Below are 11,457 nucleotides of genomic sequence, written 5' to 3' on the forward strand. Positions count from 1 at the left end.
CTGAACCAAAAATACAGGAAAATAAAAAACTGTGCCTCATAGAGGATACAATCTGACGTGGAAGAATGCAAATCTTCATCTTTTTTAAAAAAATGGTATAATAAGAATGTCCGAAAAGAGTTCCAGTCCTTTCTTCTCTCTCTCTCTTTTTTTTTTTTAGTCCTTTCTTCTCTTAACTCAGACCATATTTAAATAAATCCCGACACCTCAGGTGGAGGCCTTTCTAATTGATGATGGGGTTTGTGAGGCTGTAAATCTTTGCAGGCCTGGTCTGATTCATCGTCCTCCCACAACTATGGGGTTTTTCCTACTGGTAGATTAGAAATGATGATCTTTTGATCAGCAGTCAAGCTGTCTCTGACTATGGTGACACTGTGTACAACACAGTCCTGCACAACTTTGCTGCGCCCATTGTAATGGTCACTGCATCGCTCCTATCTTGCAGAGGGTCTTTCTCGACCCTTAACTTTCCCAGCATCATTTCTTTTTCCACGGATTGGCCACAATCCCAAAATGTATAAAACAAAACATCATCATCCTTGCCTCTATGGAGCACCCTGATTGTACTTCTTCTAAGGAAGATTTGTTTGTTCTTTTGGCAGATCAAGAGATGCTCAGTGTTCTTTACCAACAGCATGGTTCAAAAGTAGAATTCAGTTCTTCCGTTTTCCTTACCCAGCGTCCAACTGCCCATACATATGAAACAACTGAAAATATCTTGCCTTAGTATGATCCCACCTGAATTTCAGAATCATCTCAGGAACAGGTTTGAGGCCTTAAACACTAATGAGCGAAGACCAGATGAGTTGTGGGAGGATGTCAAATGTATCATCCAGGAAGAGTGTAAACGGTCATTACAAAAACAGAAGAGGAAGAGAAGACCAAAATGGATGTCAGAAAAAACTCTGAAGATTGCACTGGAGCATAGAGAAGCCAAAGCACAAGGAAGAATTCAAGATACTAAAGAGCTGAAAGAAGATTCCAAAAGGCTGCTCGGAATGACAAAGCAAAATATTACAATGAAATGTGCGAGGAGCTAGAGTCAGAAAATCAAAAGGGCTGACTCGCTCAGCATTTCTTAAGCTCAAGGAACTGAAGAACAAATTCAAACCCCAAGTTGCTATAATCAAGGATGCTTTAGGCAGAATATTAAATGATTCAGGAAGTATTAAAAGAAGATGGAAGGAATATACTGAGTCATTGTATCTAAAGGAATTGACAGATACAGAAGAATTTAATGAAATAACATTTAAGCAAGAGCCTATGGTGATGAAGGAAGAAGTTCAAGTTGCTTTGAAGGAAATAGCAAAGAATAAGGCTCCAGGAATAGACGGTATACCAATTGACATATTTCAGCTAACAGATGCTGCCCTGGACATGCTCACCAAGTTGTGCCAAGAAATCTGGAGAACAACCACTTGGCCAACTGACTGGAAGAGATCTATATTTGTTCCCATTCCAAAGAAGGGTGACCCAATAGAGTGTGGAAACTACAGAACAATATCATTGATTTCACATGCAAGCAAGATTCTACTGCAGATTATCCAAAAATGACTGGAACAGCACATCAGCAGAGACCTGCCGGAAGTCCAGACTGGGTCTAGAAGGGGTTATGGTACTAGGGATATTGTAGCTGATGTTAGAGGGATCTTAGCTGAAAGCAGGGAATACCAGAAGAATGTCTATCTGTGTTTCATTGATTGTGCAAAGGCGTTTGATTGTGTGGATCATAACAAACTGTGGCTGACTCTGAGAAGAATGGAAAACCCAGAACACTTGATAGTTCTAATGCGAAACATATACTTGGACCAGGAGGCAGTCGTCAGAACAGAGCAGGGTAACACTGCATGGTTCAAAATTGGGAAGGGTGTACGCCAGGGATGTGTCCTATCTACATACCTTTTCAACCTGTATGCAGAGCAGATCATCCGGGAGGCTGGGCTCTATGAGGAGAAATGTGACATCAGGATTGGTGAAAGATCTATTAACATTCTGCGTTATGCAGATGACACAATCCTGCTAGCTCAAACTGAGGAGAACCTCATGCACTTGCTGCAGAGGGTCAAGGACTGCAGCCTTCAGTATGGACTGAGGCTCAATGTCAAGAAGACAAAGATTCTCACCACTGGACCAATTGGTAGCATCAGGATGGATGGCGAAGAGATTGAGATTGTTCACAGCTTCAGTTTGCTCGGCTCCACAGTCAACACTCTTGGCACCAGCAGCCAGGAAATCAAAAAGTGTATTGTGATGGGAAAGTCTGCTGTTATGGACCTCTCTAAAGTACTCAAGAGCAACTGTGTCTCTCTGGAGACTAAGGTGCACCTGATAAAGGCCATGGTCTTTGCAATCACTTGTTATGCGTCAGAGAGTTGGACAATGGCTAGGGAAGATAGAAGGAGAATTGATGCCTTTGAGCTGTGGTGCTGGAGAAGAGTATTGAATGTACCATGGACTGCCAAGAAAAGAAACAGATTCATCCTGGAGAGGGCTACTCCTTGGAGGCAAGGATTCTGAAGCTTCGTCTGACATACTTTGGACATGTTGTAAGGAGGGGCAGGTCCTTGATGAGGGACATCATGCTTGGGAGGGTGGAGGGACAGTGCAGGAGGGGAAGACCCTCTATGAGGTTGATTGATTCAGTGACTGGGGTAATCGGGATGGGTGTGTCAGATGCAGTGCGATTGGCACAGGATAGAGCAGGGATTAGGGCTGTTGTACATAGGGTCGCTATGAGTCGCAAACGACTCGATGGCACATAACAACAACAACAACAATATGATGCTTTCTCAAAAAAGTTTGAAATAGAAATACCATTTGACCCAACAATTGCACTACTGGGAATATATCCTAAAGAAACTAGAACTGCCACCCAAACAGATACATGCACACATATATTTATTGTTTTATTGTTCACAGTATCAAAGAGATGGTAACAACCTGAGTGCCCATAATAAAATGAATTGAAGCTGTGGTATATTCACACAATGGAATATTACGCAGCACTGAAAAACAAGGCACTCATAAAATATTATACGAAATGTGCAACCCTGGAAGACATTATACTGAGTGAAATATCACAGTCACTAAAGGACAAATATTGCATAATCCCACTGATATAAAATAGGACTGACAATGGAAGTTGAGGGAAACTAGAAAAGAGGGTATAAATAATGAACACTGCATTGGAATAGATGAGGGAAAGAATTATTTAAAAGGAATATATGATTAGGCATTATTTGCATGACAACAGTCCAGAATAAGAGGTGCATAGTAAAGTGGCCTGGGGTGGGGGTGCAGAGGGAGGAAATTGTGCAACAATGAATTGATTTTTTTTTAAGAGAAAAGCTAACTAGAAGTGGGGGTTAGGGAGGAAAATGTGCAACAATGAATGACTGGAAATCCAAGTTTTCTGTAAACTTTAATTCAAATCACAATTTAAAAAATTATTTTTAAGAAAGAAAATATCGTTCCTTGAGACAGGTACACCTTAGTCTTTAAAGTGACACCCTTGCTCGCTAGCACTTTAAAAAGGTCCTTGTTGGCAGATTTGCTCAATGCAATATGTCGTTTGACTTCCTTTGTGCCTAGGGTTCCTCACTCTTCTCCAGGCATTACGCTCATTGTGTCATCAGACAATATTGAGGTCCTCTTTTCAGGCTAGACTCAGAGATGTTTCAAACCACTGCAGTAAAGTGAGGAACACGTGGTTTTTGCTTTCTCCTTCCACATAAAATTATGTTTACACCCTCACTGTAGTTCATGAAGTGTGCAATCATAGCACAATGGAAAAGGTTGAAATGCGGAAGAATTGACAATATGCAGGGAGCACATGCTTTGGGGAAAATGGAGTTTGCCAGATGCCAATTTGGGACATCTTCAATTTAAAACAAAACCAAAACCTGCCATATCTTCAATAAACTGAGGGTGCCTCTACGGTAGTTTCTAAACGGTACAAATAGCCTGCACTGCTGTTAACTGAAAAAAACTAAAAGGTTGGAGCTTCAGCTCAGTCCCTTGGAAGAAAGGCCTGATAATCCACATTTGGAAAAGCGATAGAGTGCAGCTCTGCTCTGACACACAGGGTCTTGTCATTGAAACGACAACCAGTGACAACTGGTTGGGTGGAGTGTTTTTAGCTCCTTTTTGGTTTTTTGGTTGTTTGAGTGTTTGTGTTCTCAGGCCTGAGTCACTGCTGCAGAACAGAAAACATCTGGAGTCTCTGCCTTTCAGCTACGCAGTCTCACTGGTTTGTCATCTACTTAAAAGCCACGGATAAATGCTATTAACTGTTGAATCTCTGGCCCTGCGCGCCACAGAGAATGTAAAGAACTATTTACTTGGATACAGCCCAAATGTCTAACCACAACTGAATGTATTAAGAAATTATGGTACATTCATTGGTACATTCATACAGTGGAATACTAGGCAGCAGTCATGAGCAATGATTTTAAAAAAAACAACCCAAAACTACGTAACTTGAGAGAGACTGGAGAGCATTATGCTGAGCGAACTAACTCAATCTCATAAGGACAAATACTGCATAAAACCATTATTGTGAAAGTAGAAGGATAACTAGTCAGACATGTATGGGGGCCCAAATGGGGAAGAAGTGGGAGCAGAGGAGTGAGGCTGGATAGGGGTGGAGGGAAGGAGGGAGGGGATAAAGGAAGTGGGAAGGATCCAACAGGGATAGTCCAACAATAATTAATTTGATAAAATATAATGCATGGGAATGACTGTATGAAACACAGTGTGAATGAAGAACAGTGTGAAACACAATGTGTACAAACTTTGTAAGCAAATCAATATAAAACAAACATTTTAAAAATCACAAATATTTCCCGTTTTTGTTATCTTCTATTTGTGTAATGTGCAGCCTCAGAAACCCCATGAGAAGTTGCAATTTGTCAGAACCATGGATATTAGAGCTCATATCTGTGTTCACAAGAAGCAGAAAGATAGGGTCAACCACCACTGAAATCAAAAGAAGGATTCCACCAGTTCTCAATCCAGTCATTTGTTGATGGACATTGGGATCTTTCCACGTTCTTGCTATTGTGAATAACACTGCTATGAACTTCAGTGAACAAATCTTTTGCATCTCAGTTTGTGTCTCTATTTCCCTTGGGGTATATTCCTAGCAGTAGAATAGCTGGGACATACGGAATTTCTAGGTTCAACTTTTTTAGGAAATGTTAAACTGCCTTCCAGAGTGGTTGTCACATGATGGAATACTATGTAGCACTCAAGAGCAATGATTTTTTTTTTAAAAAAAGCAAACCCCAAAACCAAACAAACCCTAACATAGGAAAGACCATAGAACATTATTGTGAGGGAGATAACTTAGTCTTATAAGGACAAATACTGCATTAGACCATGATTGTAAAAATAGAAGAAAAACTAGTAATATGTGTATAAAAGTCCAAAGGGGGAAGGAAAGGAAATTGGAGGCTGAGGGTGGCAAAGGGGCAAATCATGGGGCACAGAGAAGAAGTGAAGGAATTAAGAAAGTTCCAGTAGGGACCTGATAAGACAAGGTAATAATGGGAATAGATCAAGTTGATTAATTTTATATGGGAATTTGTTTGGGAATGATTGAAATGAAGCACAGTGTGTACAAATTTTGTGTGCAAACCAACAAAAAATACAAATTTTTTTAAAAAAAAGAATTATGCTAGTATTAGGAATGTCACCCAGGATCTCAGCTTGACTCTGGAATGTTTTTGAGATCCTTGGCAATGCAGGTGCATCCTTCCTAACTCCATCCTCGCCTCTCACTTCATTGTTCTTGGTTCCTTTTCACTCCTTACTGCTTTTCTTCTCTTTCTTCACACATTGCCTCTTCAAAACTGTCCAGATCAAAATTACACCATGCTAATTAATAGGAGAAATGGATTGGGAGTTTATTTAATATATGATATGCCTATTGACATATTTCAACAAATAGACGCTATCCTGGATGTGCTCACTAAGTTGTGCCAAGAAATCTGGAGGACAGCCAGCTGGCCAACTGACTGGAAGAGATCAGTATTTGTTCCCATTCCAAAGAAAGGTGACCCAACAGAGTGTGGAAATTATAGAACAATATCATTAACATGACGTGCAAACAAGATTCTGCTGCAAATTATCCAAAAACGGCTGGAACATCAACAGAGAACTGCCAGATGACTAGGCTTGTGGTACTAGGGATATTATAGCTATCTGTGCTTCATTGACTATGCAAAGGCTTTTAACTGTGGTTCACAACAAGTTGGGGCTGACTCTGAGAAGAATGGGAATCCCAGAACATTTGATTGTGTTTATGTGAAATTTATACTTGGACCAAGAGGCAGTCATCAAAACAGAGTAAGGAGATACTGTATGGTTCAAAATTAGGAAGGGAGTCCTCCAGGGATGTATTCTGTTTCCACACCTTTTCAATCTGTATACAAAACACATCATTGAGGAAGACATTGGGCTGTATGAGGAGGAATGTGGCATCAGGATTGGTGAAAGATTCATCAACAACCTGCGTTATGCAGATGACACAACCCTGCTTGCTGAAACTGAGGAAGATCTGAAGTGCTTGTTGCAGAAGGCCAAGGACTGTAGCCTTTAATACAGATTGAAGCTCCACATCAAGAAAACAAAGATTCTCACCACTGGGCCATCTGTGGCAGCATCAGTATGGATGGTGAAGGGTTTGAGTTAAGTTTTAGTTTTCTTGGCTTCACAGTCAACACGCTTGGTAACAGCAGCCAGGAAATCAAGAGATGAATTACATTGGGAAAGTCAACTGTCAGGGACCTCTCCAGTGTACTGAGGAGCAATGATGTCAGACTAAGGTGCTTCTGATCCGGGCTGTCATCTTCGCAATTGAGTGTATGCATCAGAGAGCTTGACTAGGGATGATAGAAAGAGAATTGATGCCTTTGAGCTGTGGTGCTGGAGAAGAGTGTTGAATATACCATGGACTGTCAGGAGAACAAACAGGTTTGTCTTGGAGAGGGTGAAGGCGGGCTGCTCCTTGGAGTCAAGGATTCTGAAGCTTCGTCTAACATACTTTGGACATGTTGCAAGGAGGGACTGGTCCTTGGAGAGGGACATCTTGCTTGGATGGACACTCTTGGAGGGACAGCGCAGGAGAGGAAGACCCTCGATGAGATGGATCGATTCAGTGATTGGGGTAGTGGGAGTAGGTGTGTCGGATACAATGAGTTTGGCACAGGATAGAGCAGGGTTTAGGGCTCTTGTATGTAGGGTCGCTATGAGTCACAAGCGATTCGATGACGCATAACAACAACATCAGTCTATATGTCTGGCCAGACAGCGGAAGCATTCTACAGATGAGAGAATGTTCAAAGAATCTTATAGGCCATTTTCTCAACATTGACATAATGACAATTTACCCTAAGACACAGCTTTCAGTCCAACCCTGGAGAGTGTTACCCAAGGCGGACAGTCTTTACTAATTAACGAGAATCTTGTTTGACCATTAGGAGACCAAAGAATCCTGGTAGCACAGTGGTTAAGTGCTTGGCTGCCAACTGAAAGATTGGCAGTTCAAACCCATCAGTATCTCCAACAGACAAAAGACCTTATAGTCTGGCCTTGTAAAGAGCCTTGGCGTGTGCTGGTATATATAAACAGAGTACACAAGAAAGCAGTGCTCCAGAAACTAAACAGCAAGACTGAATCATTGCACTTGAAGGTTAAGGTCCACAGTCTTGGGGACATCTAGGTCAATTGGGACCTCTGGGAAACGATCATCTTTCCCTGTCCTTGCCATCCCCCTTGTCCTTGAGATGAATTTGCAGTGGGAAGAGGAGGTCTGGATGGCTCTCGAGACCTGAGGAGCACACATTTCCATTCCATTTTCAGATCCAGGAAAACACAATGAGACATAGGCTGTTGTTCATTGTGGTGACTGGGAGGAAAACAGAACCCACTGCAACTTGAGCGAGTCAGGAGACAAATGTCTGGACACCCTTCCCTGTCCTGTCACTTAGAGCTGTGTGACTTTAGGCAAGTCACTCAACTTCTCTGGGCACCTCCGTGTCCTCATCTGCAAAATGAGATGAGAATGATGGGGTCAGCACCTTCCTCTTAGAGCCGTGAAAAGGATTAAAGACAGAGCTAAAATTTACAAAGAACTTCCAGGGGTGTAAGACTCATGAATTTTCAATCAACATTAAACTTTTTTTTTTAATGCGGTATAAATCTCTTCACCTTTTAAACTCAGGTACACGGTTACCCATGGCACAACTGTTAATGAAAGCATGCATTTTAGAGCCATTGTTGGGAGCTACAGATGGGTCAGGGTGACTGTCATGTGGAACAAAACGCTGCCTGGTCTCACGTCCACCCACCCCTATGATTGGATTGGATCCATCAGTGGCTTCTAGGGAGAAGGATGGATCTATTTCCTCCCTTTGTGGTTTACAGTCTGGGAGACCCAGTGAGAGGCTAGCATGAGTCAGAACCGGCTGTATGGCAGCGGGTGAGTGATGGTGGCACTGGACATGAGCACAGCAGAGTTCCTGAGGACAGCACAGAATCAGGCGGGTCTTGGACATGAGTTACTCTGACTCGACAACACGCAACAATGACTACCCTACAGATTCAAGTGCTCCTACAGCAGTGACTTGCCACTCACCTCTCATTTTATTCATCTTCAATATTCTTTACCAACATCATTAATTCATGGCATCAAATAAAGATTGTTGTTGTTGTTATGAGCCATCTAGTGGCCAGCGGCTCATAGCGACCCTATATACAACAGTCTTAAACCCTGTTCTATCCTGTGCCAATTTCACTGTCTCCGATACACCTACTCCCATTACCCCAGTCATTAAATCAATCCACCTCATTGAGGGTCTTCCTCTCCTGTGCTGTCCCTCCACCCTCCCAAGCATGATGACCCTCTCCAAGGACTGGTCCCTCCTTACAACATGTCCAAAGTATGTCAGACGAAGTTTCAGAATCCTTGACTCCAAGGAGTAGCCTGGTCTCACCCTCTCTAGAATGAACCTGTTTGTTCTTCTAGCAGTCCATGGTATATTCAACATTCTTCTCTGGCACCACAGCTCAAAGGCATCGATTCTCCTTCTATCATCCCTAGTCATTGTCCAGCTCTCCAACTCATATCACATAATTATGAAGACTATGGCTCAGTTCAGACACACCTTAGTCTCCAGCTTGACATCATTGCTTTTCAGTACTCTGGAGAGCTACCTGACAGCTGACTTTCCCAATGCAACTCGTCTCTTGCCTTAAAAAGTCTATAGACTAGCTGGGTCAGAACCAACTTGCCAACAATGCATTGTCATTGTAAGATGCCATGGAGTTTATTCTGACTCGTAACAACCCCATATGACACAGCACAATCATGTACTAGGATTTCTGAGGCTGCCCTGGTGACCTACTGGTAAGAAGCTGTGCTGCAATCCTGAAGGCATGCAGTTCAAATCCACCAGCTGGCCCATGGGACAAGGATGGACAACCTCCACCTGTGTAATTAACTGTCTCTAAGAACCCACTGGACGGTCAGCTGTGTGTTGGTTTTGACTGGATGGTACACAACAACAACTACAATCTTCATAGAAGGAGTCCTGATGGTACAGTGGTCAAGCGCTGCTAACAGAACATTGTTGCCCTTTGGAACCCACCAGTGACTCTGGGATGAGATGAGAAAACCTGCACCTGTAAAGAGAATAGCCTTGGAAGCCATAGATGACTTTACTCTGTGCTACACGGTTGCTATGGATCAGAATGAACTCAATGGCAAGAGGTCATTTTATCCTACAGATGTTCTGTCACATATGTGAAAAGATCCATGTAGAAAATTGTTCATTTCCATTTTGTTGACAACAGCAGAAGACTGGGAATAACCTGAATATATATTCATCAAAAGTGATGTTGTGTTGTTGTTAAATGCAATCAAGTTGCTTGCAATTCATTGCAACCCTATGCACAACAGCTCTGAGGTCTTCCCTGTTCTGAGTCAGTCTGACTGACTCTGACACCCCTATCCTCACTCACGACCATGTGTCTATCCATCTCATCCTATATACAACAGTCTTAAACCCTGTTCTACCCTGTGCCAGTTTCACTGTCTCCGATACACCTACTCACATTACCCCAGTCATTGAATCAATCCACCTTGTTGAGGGTCTTTCTCTCCTGTACTGTCCCTCCACCCTTCCAAGCATGATGCCCAAAGTATGTGAGACAGAGCTTCAAAATCCTAGCCTCCAAGAAGAAACTTGGCTTCACTCTCTCTAAGAAAGACATGTTTATTCTCTTGGTTAGCCATGGAATATTCAGCACACACACACACACACACGCACGCACACACACGCACGCGCGCGCGCGGAGGGAGATAACTATCTACAAGCTGGAAAACATCAAGGAACTTCCAGAACTATCAGAAGTTGAAGGAGACAAGGAAGGGTCTGTCCCCAGAGCCACAGAAAAAAGCATACCTCTAGCATCTAGAACTGAGAGACAATGAACTTCTGTTCCTTGAAGTGTCCACTTGGTGAGTTTTTGTTACAGCAGTCCTAAAAGACTGACTTACATATCTTGCTGTTCTTCAGCACTTGACACTCTGTAGAGACAGGCGTTCCGCCTCTTTCAACCTGGCCACATCCTCAGGATTGAGCACAGAGCCACACACAGAGCAGGCGTTCAGGGAAGAGCTGTTCAAATCAATGAACAATAAATAAATAAATACCTTTTTAGAAACCATCAGAAGCTGAATGGCTCTGTACTACAAGAATCCAACTCAAGTTCTCACAACTATCTGCTTAAGTGTCCTTGCTAAGACAACTTACTACACACTTTCAATTCAATCTGAGGGATCTGGGGTTCTTCACACTCAAGTGGCTCATCCTAAGTGGTGAGGGGCAGGCATTGAGAGCTGCCTGAGCCTCCTAAATATCACAGATGTCTAAGCCAAGGAAAAGACGCTGATGCCCGAAATACTGTCAGTACCAAGGAGGAGTGAATGCAATATAGACTCAGCCCTCATTCATATGCTCAAACCCAAACCAAACAAACCCATTACCACTGGGTGGTTTTCAACTCAGTGGCCTATGGGAGAGAGCAGAATTGCCCTTTAGAGTTTCAAAGGATGAGCCCTGATGGCACAGTGCATCACATGTTGGGGTGCCATGCCAAAGCGTAGAGAATCCTCGTAGGCAGTCTCTTCCTGTAAAGATTTACAGTCTTAGAGAGTCAGTGATGGATTCCCAAGAGTCAGAAATGACTCAGCAATAATGGGTGCTTTGGGCTCATCTTTAAAAATTTTTCTATTGTAATTTGAATGATTTTGCTTTGTCATTCCGTGCTGCCTTTTGGAATCTTCTGTTCACCTCTTTAGTATCTTGAATTCTTCCTTGTGCTTTGGCTTCTCTATGCTCCAGTGCAATCTTCAGAGTTTCTTCTGACATCCATTTTGGTCTTTTCTTCCTC

The sequence above is a fragment of the Elephantulus edwardii genome, unplaced genomic scaffold (genome assembly GCF_000299155.1).
Source record: "Elephantulus edwardii isolate Elephantulus edwardi_28Jun2011 unplaced genomic scaffold, EleEdw1.0 scaffold00135, whole genome shotgun sequence".
Lineage (NCBI taxonomy): Eukaryota > Metazoa > Chordata > Mammalia > Macroscelidea > Macroscelididae > Elephantulus > Elephantulus edwardii.